Source organism: Mixophyes fleayi, chromosome 10 (genome assembly GCF_038048845.1).
Source record: "Mixophyes fleayi isolate aMixFle1 chromosome 10, aMixFle1.hap1, whole genome shotgun sequence".
Classification (NCBI taxonomy): domain Eukaryota; kingdom Metazoa; phylum Chordata; class Amphibia; order Anura; family Limnodynastidae; genus Mixophyes; species Mixophyes fleayi.
Window position 1 is genome coordinate 15,495,394 of NC_134411.1, and position 13,170 is coordinate 15,508,563.

Sequence of the window (13,170 nt, forward strand, 5' to 3'; positions counted from 1 at the left end):
TACACAAGGTAAAAATGATGTGTTTCATAACCCTGGGTTTCTGTTTACAGAGTCTGGATTTATGGCTAAGAGGGTCATGAGGGGGCGAGGGGCGTGGCTATCATTTGAGACAATGCTGCTCTCTGACGTTTAACCATCCCTTTCAAACACATGGGTAATGCTGGGTGCACTACTGTTAGATGCACTGCGCTCCCACTTCACGACCAGTGTAGTAAGGGGCATGACATACCTGTCCTTGCAGCTGCAGCCCACCAGAATCAGGGCAGTTGGCAGCCAAACAACCTGTTCTTGATGCTTTTACCTGTTGCTGCTTCTGTCCTAAGGTCAGTTGCTGCATGTCTGGCCCTGTTTGGAAAAAAGGATAGGAACATGAAGTATGGAAAGTCTAGACAGTGAACCCTCTAGGCTACCCTACGCCAAACCAGGCCCGACATTATATCAATAGCATCCACGTCTAATAATTACCGCTGCCAACCTGCAACCAGCCTCGAAATTAAATTAATAGCATTTACATTTATTAAATAGACATATCCTCCCCACACACACACAATTAGCCCCAACATTAAATTAATAGCATTCATAAATAAACAAGAGACCTATTTACCCTCAACGTACCCTGACATTAAATTAATAGTACTCATAATTAATAAATACTGTACACATATTTCTCCCATCAAACTGTACTAATGGTAAAAAATAGTATTCACATTTAATAATTAAACCTGCTTCCCACAAAACTACTCCAGCGTGAAATAATTAGTATAAGCATTTAATAAATAGCCCTCCCTCTCCCCCATTGCAGTAAGAGGCCTTCCTCCCCCTAACACTTACCTGCTTCCATCCATCTCATTGGAGAGGCTGAATCCTGTGTTTAGAACCAGAGGTCAGCGGAGGAGAGAGAGAGAGGCAGGCACAATGAATAATGGGAATAATGGGGGGGGGGGAGATGTCTCTGCATCAGTATATTGAAAGGTCGCTGATGGAGTGAGCAGCCTATTAATTAGTTTGGGGGGTGGGTTTCCGGGCAACTGGAAACCCCCCTAAGTTCCTTTATCTATCTAGCTGTCTATCTATGTCAGTGTTCCTCCTTGAGGCCCAGTAGTGAGCATACTGCTGTCTAATAGCTGTACTTGAAAGCTCCCCAACCACTTGTGAATTTAGGACTGGCGGCTCACCAAATATTGATCTTTCTCCTCAGACTAAAATCATATTGCTACTGAGGGATTTATATTGTAGATCATCCTTCTATTGAAATGTGGATGGTTACAAAGATAAGGCTGAACACACCAAACCCATTTAATAAATTTGCTGCAATCTGTTGGCCAGGTAAGAGACATGTGGCTCTATTGTCCCTCCAAGGTTACTAAACTACAGCTGCCAGCATGCACTGCCATCTGGTGGCTGGTTAAGCTTGGAGTTTCAGTTCTTTACTGCTGGGGTGGCACAAGATTCCCATGTCTGTACTATGCAGATCATAGATGTACAGTAAACTAGTGCAAGTTGTACAATGAAAGCTAATGTCTGATTGGTTCATTAAGGCTTCTGCACATTTGCACTTTGTGCTTTCTAGGTCTTCCTAGGTCTACCATATACTATCGACTGCAAAATACCAAGTCACGTTGCTTGTTGTACATGGTTTGAAGCCGCTCAATCTGTTCTTGTAAGGAAAGAGTTAAAAGAGCAACACATGAACATTTGTGATAGCAGCTTACAATGAATAATTTAATAATACACATTAAAGATGGATGCCAGCCATAAAGTCTATTCTTTGAAAGTCCCAGACAGGCAATTCCACTGATTAAATAAATTAACATATAGATCAGGAAGAGCGGAGTATACAAAACCAACCACTCCTAATAAGCCGGAGGATTTTGCACTCACAGTATACAAGGTCCAAATCAAAAGCATATGTGTTCATTCTGTGCAGACAGAGAGAAGGATATATTTGTTGAATGAGAGGGTTGCTATTGTCCATATAAGTGATTCGGGGAAAACCCCCCATAATGAAGGATTAATTGCCTTCTGTGAGCCATTATTGAGGGGACAGCTGCCCATTTTGGTGTGAATACTGAAATAACAGTGCTCCCCAGTTTTGAGGTAGCATTGCTGTGTTTGATAATAGCAAAACGACCGTCCATTGAGTCTAACGTCTTCCTTTATATGAGGCCCCTCTCCAGGTCTGGATATATAATAAGGCCCTGTAGGCCTGGGATGCACATAATCAGTTTAAGATTTTGTATTGGGTACAATAATAATTTATTATTTACGTATTCTTTAATTTAACCATTGGCTGATTTGCTCCAGTCAGGCAATGGTTAATAATTGTGTTCTTTAAATTCTCACTGGATTGTATATTTTTCACTTATTTCTAAAATGTTCATGACGTGGCCGTTATTATTACCACGTAGGTGTACCACAGTCATGGAGTGAGGTTTAAGGGAGAGGGCTCATAAAAAGCGGCCTAAGAGAGTTATAATAAAAATACAGTCTAGTCCTCTCCACAAGTCTAGCTTATATCAGATAATATGATGCTGACAGTCAACCTCTGTGTGTAATTGCCCAGGACTACTGCCAATCCCAATCTAAATCTAATGGCATTATATAATGGACATTAGGGAGTGACTCTGATGTATAATAGACATCACAAGGGGCTGAGCATTGTATAATAGACATCATAAGGGGCTGTGCATTGTATAATAGACATCATAAGGGGCTGAGCATTGTATAATAGACATCATAAGGGGCTGTGCATTGTATAATAGACATCATAAGGGGCTGTGCATTGTATAATACACATTATAAGTAAGCTGTGCATTATATAATAGACATCATAAGGGGCTGTGCATTGTATAATACACATTATAAGTAAGCTGTGCATTGTATAATAGACATCATAAGGGGCTGTGCATTGTATAATAGACATCATAAGGCAGAGCCGTAACGACGGCGGTGCGGGCGGTGCGACCGCCCAGGGCGCGAGCCCAAGGGGGCGCAGCCGCCCGTTACCTGCCTATGTGCCCAGAAGAAACCACGCTCTAATCCAAGCAACAATTCATTCAGGGCATCAGAAGCAGTTCAGTGGAACGCATGTGCGTTCCACCGAAAGCAGGAAGTTCGGCATTTGGAACGCATTTGCGTTCCAAATGCCGAACTTCCTGTTTTCGGTGGAACGCACATGCGTTCCACTGCTTCTGATGCCCTGAATGAATTGTAACCTCCCGGATACACAACTTACTGACAATTCCCAGATACACAACTTACCAAAGTGTCCCCTGTATATCCTGCACGGTAAGGTTGTGACTTTTGTAGATCTTTGTTACAGATCAGTGATAGGAAACGGAGGGTAGTGGAGGGGGCTGTATGTGCCTGGGATCTCCCCTCCAGACAGGATTTAGTGAGAATAATATGAAGTTGCACTGACTTTCTTATAGAGAATTTATCTCTAATGCTTGCTACTGATAGTAAATGTAGAATTTAGCAGATTATATACATCCAATATGATTCAGATTGTTTTGGTGAAAGGGAAAGTTGATTTCCACCTCTATAAAAATCATGTATTCTCCCCTATAAAATATCCTGTTTTTGCTTCTGTCAGTGCCTTTATGATTAAGATCTCTCATGAGACAATGTCCCTTTGATTTTCCGGCTGTCTTCTAATATCAATAATTTGGTTTGTACTTTAATATAGAACCAGTGCCATATATCTATATAGATATAAATATATATACAAGCATTTAGTTTTCATGCATTTGCAAATATGTGTAACAGAATTTTTTCAGTAAAGTGCTAACCACACCCCCACATTAGGCTGGCCACACCCACTCGGTAAATGTCACGCCCACTTAGATGGGGGCGCCGGTGCCCTGTCTCGCCCAGGGCACTAAAATGTCTAGTTACGGCACTGTCATAAGGGGCTGTGTATTCTATAATAGACATCATAAGGGGCTGTGCATTGTATAATAGACATCATAAGGGGCTGTGTATTCTATAATAGACATCATAAGGGGCCGTGTATTGTATAATAGACATCATAAGGGGCTGTGCATTGTATAATAGACATCATAAGGGGCTGTGTATTATATAATATACATCATAAGGGGCTGTGTATTGTATAATAGACATCATAAGGGGCTGTGCATTGTATAATAGACATCATAAGGGGCTGTGCATTGTATAATAGACATCATAAGGGGCTGTGCATTGTATAATAGACATCATAAGTAAGCTGTGCATTATATAATAGACATCATAAGGGGTTGTGCATTGTATAATAGACATCATAAGGGGCTGTGTATTATATAATATACATCATAAGGGCTGTGTATTGTATAATAGACATCATAAGGGGCTGTGCATTGTATAATAGACATCATAAGGGGCTGTGTATTATATAATAGACATCATAAGGGGCTGTGCATTGTACAATAGACATCATAAGGGGCTGTGCATTGTATAATAGACATCACAAGGGGCTGAGCATTGTATAATAGACATCATACGTAAGCTGTGCATTATATAATAGACATCACAAGGGGCTGAGCATTGTATAATAGACATCATACGTAAGCTGTGCTTTATATAATAGACATCACAAGGGGCTGAGCATTGTATAATAGACATCACAAGGGGCTGTGCATTGTATAATAGACATCATAAGGGGCTGTGCATTGTATAATAGACATCATAAGGGGCTGTGTATTATATAATATACATCATAAGGGGCTGTGTATTGTATAATAGACATCATAAGGGGCTGTGCATTGTATAATAGACATCATAAGGGGCTGTGCATTGTATAATAGACATCATAAGTAAGCTGTGCATTATATAATAGACATCATAAGGGCATACTTACCTACTTTCTTCAGCTCCCTCCCGGGAGCCAGCCAGTGGAGGGGGGCGTGAAGGGGCGGGGTGGCCGAAATCGCGTCATTTCGGCCCCGCCCCCTGTGACGTCATGACGCAAATTGCGTCATTTGACAGCGGGGGCGGGGCCAAACGCCGCGATTCACCGGGAATCGCGGCGTTTGGGATCTAATTCTGCCCACTTCACTAGGAAGTGGGGCACTTCCTAGTGAAGTGGGCAGAATTCGGGAGATTGCCACACTCGCCCGGGAGTCCGGGAGACTCTCACAAAATGCGGGAGTCTCCCGGACATTCCGGGAGAGTTGGCAAGTATGCATAAGGGGTTGTGCATTGTATAATAGACATCATAAGGGGCTGTGTATTATATAATATACATCATAAGGGGCTGTGTATTGTATAATAGACATCATAAGGGGTTGTGTATTGTATAATAGACATCATAAGGGGCTGTGTATTATATAATAGACATCATAAGGGGCTGTGCATTGTACAATAGACATCATAAGGGGCTGTGCATTGTATAATAGACATCACAAGGGGCTGAGCATTGTATAATAGACATCATACGTAAGCTGTGCTTTATATAATAGACATCACAAGGGGCTGAGCATTGTATAATAGACATCACAAGGGGCTGTGCATTGTATAATAGACATCATAAGGGGCTGAGCATTGTATAATAGACATCACAAGGGACTGAGCATTGTATAATAGACATCATACGTAAGCTGTGCTTTATATAATAGACATCACAAGGGGCTGAGCATTGTATAATAGACATCATAAGGGGCTGTGCATTGTATAATAGACATCATAAGCAGGGCTGCCAAGAAGAATTCAGGGCCCGGGTACAACAAATTCATGGGGCCCCCCTCATAGTGAAGTAAGCCCCAAAATTTTTTTGCGCCGCCTTACGGCGGCGCAAAAAAGATTAGGTGTATGGTCATATATTCAGGGGCGTGGCTAGCCAAACGGCAGTGCAAAAATTTTGGGAGGTGCGGTCATGCATTTGGGGGCGTGGCAAACGTGCCATTGGGGCGTGGCTAACATAAAAACCACTAGGCTCTCAATTCGCCGGAGCGTCACATATGTTTAAGCACTCCTGACTTTCAGGACATCTACCACCACAGGGTAGTATACAAACAATGCAGTGTGTACACAAACAGTTCAGTCTTGGCCTACACCTTACATTGGACACAACATTCACCAAAAATTGGTATTGTCCCTACTAGAATCACAACATTTCACACACTGTGCTGCTCTCTCCTACCTGTTCTTCTCACTTTCTCCACCTGTGGCTGCTGCTTTCTTTAGTTGTGGCTTGTCCGGATCCAGAAATGTTGAAGGACCTATTTTGAAAAAAAAATGGCTACATTTAGAAAATTACAGCCAGCCCCAGCGTTAAATCAATAGCACCCACGATTAATAATTAGGCCTTCCTCCAGCTCCAATATTACAATAATGTGCCCCTTCATCATCGCCATGCCTTATGATCACACTGTGCCCTCCATGCTGTTTTTGCCCCCTTCATCTGGCTCCCCTTCATCAGACTATACTATGCTGCTCCCCCCCTTTTTCAATCCCACTGTGCCATGCCTCCCCCCCCCCTTTGTAACCCCACTGTGTCATGCTGCCCACCATTTTTTAACCCCACTGTGCCATGCTGACCCCTGTTTATTAACCCCACTGTGCCATACTGCCCCGTTTTTTAACCCATCTGTGCCCCTCTCATTTTTTCACCCCCTCTGTCATGCTGCTTTCCCATTTTTTAACCCCTCTGTGCTCCCCCCTCAATTTTTAACCCCTCTGACATGCTGCTTTCCCATTTTTTAACCCATCTGTGCCCCTCTCATTTTTTAACCCCTCTGACATGCTGCTTTCCCGTTTTTTAACCCCTCTGTGCTCCCCCCTCAATTTTTAACCCCTCTGACATGCTGCTTTCCCATTTTTTAACCCCTCTGTGCCCCCACTCATTTTTTAACCCCTCTGACATGCTGCTTTCCCATTTTTTAACCCCTCTGTGCTCCCCCTAATTTTTTAACCCCTCTGACATGCTGCTTTCCCATTTTTTAACCCCTCTGTGCTCCCCCTCATTTTTTAACCCCTCTGACATGCTGCTTCCCCGTTTTTAACCCCTTTGACATGCTGCTTTCCCGTTTTTTAACCCCTCTGTGCTCCCCCTAATTTTTTAACCCCTCTGACATGCTGCTTCCCCGTTTTTAACTCCTCTGACATGCTGCTTCCCCGTTTTTTAACCCCTCTGTGCCCCCCCTTATTTTTTAACCCCTCTGTCATGCTGCCCCCCCGTTTTTTAACCCCTTTGTGCCCCCTCATTTTTTAACCCCTCTGTCATGCTGCCCCCCCGTTTTTTAACCCCTTTGTGCTCCCCCTCATTTTTTAACCCCTCTGTCATGCTGCCGCCCCCCCCCCCCCCCGTTTTTTAACCCCTCTGTGCCCCCCTCGTTTTCCTCCCTTCTCTTACCTTTTCTCCTCTCTTGGTCTTCTCTGCTGCTCTGTGCTCCATTGCTCCAGACTGACTGAATGCTGGGCATGACATGATGACATCACACCCAGCATTCAGACAGTCTGAATAGAGCACAGAGCAGCAGAGAGGAGGGATGCCGGCTCCGCGATCAGGTGAGTATGTTTTTTTTTTTTTTTAAACTAGCCTGCTCCCCCCACCAACGACCGAGCCCCCCCCCCCCCCAAAAAAAAAAAAAAAAGGAAAGGAAAAAAAACGTTTTGAAAAAAAAAATTAAAAAATTAAAAAAAATCAGCAGCGCAAGGGCCCGGGCCGGGCCCCCTGACATGCCGGGCCCGGGTAATTAGTACCCGCTCCCCCCCCCCTCTCGGCGGCCCTGATCATAAGGGGCTGTGCATTGTGTAATAGACATCATAAGGGGCTGTGTATTGTATAATAGACATCACAAGGGGCTGAGCATTGTATAATAGACATCATAAGGGGCTGTGCATTATGTAATAGACATCATAAGGGGCTGTGCATTATATAATAGACATCATAAGGGGCTGTGCATTATATAATAGACATCATAAGTAAGCTGTGCATTATATAATAGACATCATAAGGGGTTGTGTATTGTATAATAGACATCATAAGGGGCTGTGTATTATATAATAGACATCATAAGGGGCTGTGCATTGTATAATAGACATCATAAGTAAGCTGTGCATTATATAATAGACATCATAAGGGGTTGTGTATTGTATAATAGACATCATAAGGGGCTGTGTATTATATAATAGACATCATAAGGGGCTGTGCATTGTATAATAGACATCATAAGGGGCTGTGCATTGTATAATAGACATCACAAGGGACTGAGCATTGTATAATAGACATCATACATAAGCTGTGCATTATATAATAGACATCACAAGGGGCTGAGCATTGTATAATAGACATCACAAGGGGCTGAGCATTGTATAATAGACATCATACGTAAGCTGTGCTTTATATAATAGACATCACAAGGGGCTGAGCATTATATAATAGACATCATACGTAAGCTGTGCATTATATAATAGACATCATAAGGGGCTGTGTATTGTATAATAGACATCACAAGGGGCTGAGCATCGTATAATAGACATCATACGTAAGCTGTGCTTTATATAATAGACATCACAAGGGGCTGAGCATTGTATAATAGACATCATAAGGGGCTGAGCATTTTATAATAGACATCATACGTAAGCTGTGCATTATATAATAGACATCATAAGGGGCTGTGCATTGTATAATAGACATCATAAGGGGCTGAGCATTGTATAATAGACATCATACGTAAGCTGTGCATTATATAATAGACATCATAAGGGGCTGTGTATTGTATAATAGACATCACAAGGGGCTGTGTATTATATAATAGACATCATAAGTAAGCTGAGCACTGACTAACCTGCTGCCACCTTACAACTTCCAATTTCATTACATTTTACTCTTTTGTTCTCTCCTATAATACTGCTTAATTTAGCCCAATTTAAGGCTTTTATTAATCACAAGAGTACAGGGACTTCAGCATTGTTTTTATTAGGTGTAACTTTTTATGTATGTGAAGCTTTTTATTGCATTGTTCTGAGTGCACCAAGAAATTAGTTTTTTTTCCCAAAGTACGATATGAAGACGCAAAATGAGTCCCTTAAAAAGTATATTACGTGACCCAAAGACTGCCAGCTCTAATCTGGTGCAAAAGTCCTTTTACGAAGTGAAAATGGACAAGCCCTGCTCCGCACATCAGGGAGAGCCTGTAAAACAATGAACCATTTCCACCCTTTTATCTGGCATAGTTTTCTTCTGCTCTGTAAATGTAGAAACCTCCAAGTAGATGCACTTCATACTTAGCAAGGAATGTTTCTGAAAATTTCAGCTCCTACTCAAATGCCACCATCTCGCTCCACAGCGAGACTGAAACTGATTTTGTACTACGCCATGGCTATTGTCCCCGTTTTCATCTGTATTCACTCCCATTGGGTCCAACTAATCATTAGCGTGTCTCTAATTTTCTTTCTTACTCTCAATAGCCATCTTTTTCTTATGGTCATTCCTTTACCTAGAACAGTGGTTCTTTTCCGTCTTTCGATTGGGGCACAAAACATGTGTCAGCATGCCGCTTAGGATGTGTCATCATGATTCTGTCTTTGCAAACCAAGTGTGTATTTCCTACTAATAATCTGATAATAATATTTTAACATTATTAAATTAGGCTGTCCAAGATCCTGATTTCTACACATCAGTAATGTAACTTGTGAGGATACCACTGTTAGTTGGGATGGCAGTTACCCTCTGTGAGATTCAACTCACTCGGGTAGACCAGAATATATCCAAAATAAGGCTTTATTACGACAGCACACCACAAGACGGTCACAAGTTACAGGGTAAATGGTAGCATGTATCCACCAGCAGCCTCTTGCAGTCAGCACGCCAAAGTAATAATCTCAGTCTCTTTCAGAGTCTTATCCTCCCGCAATATTACCACTACCGATTAGCTAGACAGTTACAGTGTCGCCCAGCCTGGGTTACTGGCTCACACAGACCCTGTCCTGGTAGGGTTTACTCCAGAGTCGTTTTTGCTGATGTCTTTTACACCAGGGTCCGCCAAGTTAGAATAGCTCTCTTGACATTCTGATCTCACTATATTCTTGGCTGTATACACAGGGTGTGAGCTCAAATGTCTAACTCCTCCCCCTTGCAGCAGGGGTCTCTCAGTGGACACTTTAGCTGCTAGATATACCGCCTCTGTTACCTTAATTATACAATGGAATTGCTTGACTCAATTAGCTATTTGGATGGATACACTAAACAAAGGGTTACAATATAACATCAAGGAATGACACTTCACGCTTGCGTGAAACAACAAGATATTTGACACATTTTATCTGCAACATTATACAATCTGAGTCTGTGATACATTTTGATACAATAACATTTATATTAATACATGTTAATACATTTCTCAATGCTATTTCAGCCAGAATATCACTGTGGAGGCAGATTGCATATCATCTAGATGTTCTAACCTAATTTCCTCTCAGATTACCTGTTGACCTAGCTAATTAACGTGGGCTGCTAGCTAGATATGTCAAGTCACTCAGCCATTGTTCTGATTACAAACCAGATTTAAGCCACACCTCATAACATTGGACATTTGAGACAAATGCTAACACAAGCAAAATGACTTCTGCTGTCCTGTTATTTTCACACAATATGGAAATATTCTTTCTATTCCTAATACATACAATATTGCAGGTAATAGCAAGGGCAAAATGTACCTAATAACATGAAATAATAATACATATAATACACCAATGTTCTGGTGTATATACTTAGACTGGGCCAAGGATTAAAAAGTACATTAAAAGTTCTTGTGGGGTTGGATCTGAGACTTCCTAAGGTGTTTTTCCTGGGTTCCTTGCGTTCCCGGGAGATTGATATGCAGGATGCATCCTCTCTTGGGGCTGCACTAAACCCCCCCTATTACTTTCTTCCCCCTCTAACTTTCTCTTTTCTTCCTCTCCCCTTTTTTATTTCCTCCCCTCCCCTTTCCTTCTTTCCCTCCCTAATTCTTTTTTTTCCTTCTTAAGGAATAAAAAATACAGGGAAAATAAAAAAAAATTAAAAAATCCCAATGACATGGATCTCTAGTGAAAGATAGTGAATAACTGTTAACAAATCTTCTTCGTCTTTATAAGCCCACTGATGTGGACCATACACTGTATGAACCTGAATGGACTTTGTTCGGCTTAACATACGGTATTTGACTGCTGATTTGTTTCATTTACATTGACTCAATGTTCTTCATGCGTACTATTTTCATGTCTGGAATTCTGGTTGTTGCTGAAAGTAAAGAGTTTAAAAAAAAAAAAAGTACATTAAACCGTGAGAAACGGGTGATGAATATAAAGTTCTCAGTCCAGTATCTCCCCGTTTCTTGACATAACTGAAAGCAAATATTAATTAAAAACTGAACTATTCATCACAAGCTGCTTTACACTTTATCTGGGGATTGATTGTGACATCACTGGATTCCCCTGTAACAATGTGGAACCATTATGCTTCACTGTGGACATTGGTCATGTGGCAGAGAGACAAATACAGCGGGTTCTTGCCACAGCACTAAAATACTTGTTTAGCAGATGACTTCCGTGGTGATTGCCGTGTATCTTCTAGAAAGAAAGAAGTAATAATGCCACTGTATAGGTTAATGGTACGGCCTCATCTAAAATACTGTGTTCAGTTCTGGAGGACATATCTTCAGAAGGATATAAACACATTAGAGATTGTACAAAGAAGGGCAACTGAAAATGGTGCATGGCCTACAGCACAAAACCCGGAAATACTAAAATATCTTAATATATATAGTTTGGGACAGAGAAGGGAAAGGGGGGACATGATAGAAACTTCCAAATATATCAAGGGATTTAACAAGGTACAGGAGCAGGGGCATACGCAGGATTTGTAGAGAGGGGTTTCCACACCACGCCGGCAGTGGGCGTGGCCAGCGTGCATGGGGGCGTGACTATAATTTTAGAGAGTGCTTGGCTGCTCTCCAACTCTCCCTATCCCCATAATATACATGGGCAATGCTGCGTGCACTACTGTTAGGTGCACGCAGCTCTCCATTTTCAAGCAGAGTCGTGTGAAGCTGGGACAGGGTTCAGCCACCTCAATTATCCAGTGCCTCAGGCTTGGAGGGGGGTTTCCAGGCACTAGGAAACCTCCTTGGTTTGCCTATGCTAATGAATCAAGCCCACTGTGTCTTGAGATTTAAGGAGGCTCACAGAGGGCATCTCATCATTTAGGAAGCTGTTAATAGTGACCTGTTAGGTGCATGCAACTCTCTCTTTTCGAGCAAAGCCGTGTGAAGCGGGGGCAAGGTCCAGCCACCTTAATTATACAGTGCCCCAGGCCTGGAGGGGGTTTCCAGGCACTAGGAAACCCCCCTCAGTTTGCCTATGAGGAGGGAAACATTCTTCAAAGAAAGAGAAGTATTAGAACACGAGGCACTGACACTGGGGGGAAGTAGGTTCAGAGGAAATTTGAGGAAAAACTACTTCACGGAAAGAGTAGTGGATAAGTGAAATAGCCTCCCATCAGAGGTGGTTGAGGGTAATATAGTGGAGCAGTTTAAACCTATTTTGGATAGACATAAGGATATCCTTATAAAGAATAAAGGATCAAATAGGGTTAGAGGTTGCCAAAGGTTAATAAAACAATGGGCAGACTAGGTGGGACAAATGGTTCTTATCTGCTGTTAAATTCTATGTTTCTATGTTGTGTATGGTTGAGCTGTAGTCCAGCCCACAAAAATTGGCATGTACTGTCCTCCCGCAATTTCTGTACTATGTAGTCCGGGGTTAGGGCCAGGAAGCACACCCAGTGAAGTACCGGGCAGTTCTGTGGTGTACAATGCTCACATCAAAATGATATAAAAGTATAAATAATAATATAATAATAATAATAATAAAACTGCTGCTGATGCAAAGAAGGAGGCTCATGACTTGCCCGTGATCCGCGTCCCTCCGCCTATGCTTATGCCCCTTCCAGAAATACATATTATCTGACAAATACCTAGCCCTAGACACGTAACTGACATCCTCACACTAAAGCAAAACAGAATTTGGTAAAAAATAATTTCAGTACAGGTTTAATAAAATCACGAGGTCGGACAATCTTCAGTCAGAAAACAATAAATGTACAAGATTGATTCTCGATCTTCAGCATCTCCGCCTGAGCACAAGTAATATCATTGATCCCCTAGGTAATAGCGCTGTTCATGGAAACCT